Here is a 1,020-nt window from a genome sequence, read left to right as displayed (position 1 = left end):
AATATTAACAAAAAAAATCTTAAAAAATATTATCAATAATTTTTTTTTAAAATAATTTTAAAATTTTACAAATGTGTTCATCATTTTGTCAGAATCTATTTTAGATTAGCATAATACTAAAGTAGTTATTAAAATTTGATAATCCGACTAACACTTAAAATAAATTACTAATCTAGCATTTTGAATTAATTTAATTAATGTCTAATTTCGTAGTTGGACTAATAATTTATTTTTAGAATTAGTCAAATCATCTAATTTTAGTGGTTATTTTAGCATTATGTCATCATAATAAATTCTGACAGAATGATAAATATATATGTCAAATTTTAAAATTATTTAAAAAAATTTTAATTGATAATATTTTTTACAATTTTTTGTCTGTGTCTAAATTTTTTAAATATTGAATTAATAGTTAATTCCTATGGTGTATTATAACCACCTGATGATGCTATATTATCGGGACAAATTTACTAAAATCCAATGAGTAACACCGTTATCCTCAAATGAGTCACCTTTTGTTTCATGCGTACATACCAAACACCAAAATATTAAAATAGAATAGTAAAAATTTTAAGTGTATTAGAAATATCGGTGTTCTAATTATTTTAACCATTAATTTAATTAATATATTATATATATTTTTTATAATTTAAATTAATAATGAGAAATGGTTTATTCTCTTCAAAAATGTTTGGTAACAAAAAAAAATTAGCCAAAAACAACTATAACTTGTCTTATTTAGTATTCATTAATTGTTGCGACAATTAATGAATGCTAAATAAGACAAGTTTTAACTGTTTTTTTGGTCTCCCTAGCATTACCCCATTCTCTTTTAATAGATTATCCTTAAACATCTTTAACTTTAATTATTGTGACATTACTCTTCAAAAAAGGAAATATTAAACCGGTGGCTCATAGATACTATATTTAGTTGTAAATATGTAAAAATAATATATAAATTTTAATTTTTTGTATTTAGTTGCATTTCTATATTAAAAAAAAATTGAACACTAACACTAA

Source organism: Arachis ipaensis, chromosome B05 (genome assembly GCF_000816755.2).
Source record: "Arachis ipaensis cultivar K30076 chromosome B05, Araip1.1, whole genome shotgun sequence".
NCBI lineage: Eukaryota > Viridiplantae > Streptophyta > Magnoliopsida > Fabales > Fabaceae > Arachis > Arachis ipaensis.
The sequence above is the reverse complement of the archived record's forward strand: the minus strand, read 5'-3'. Positions refer to the sequence as shown.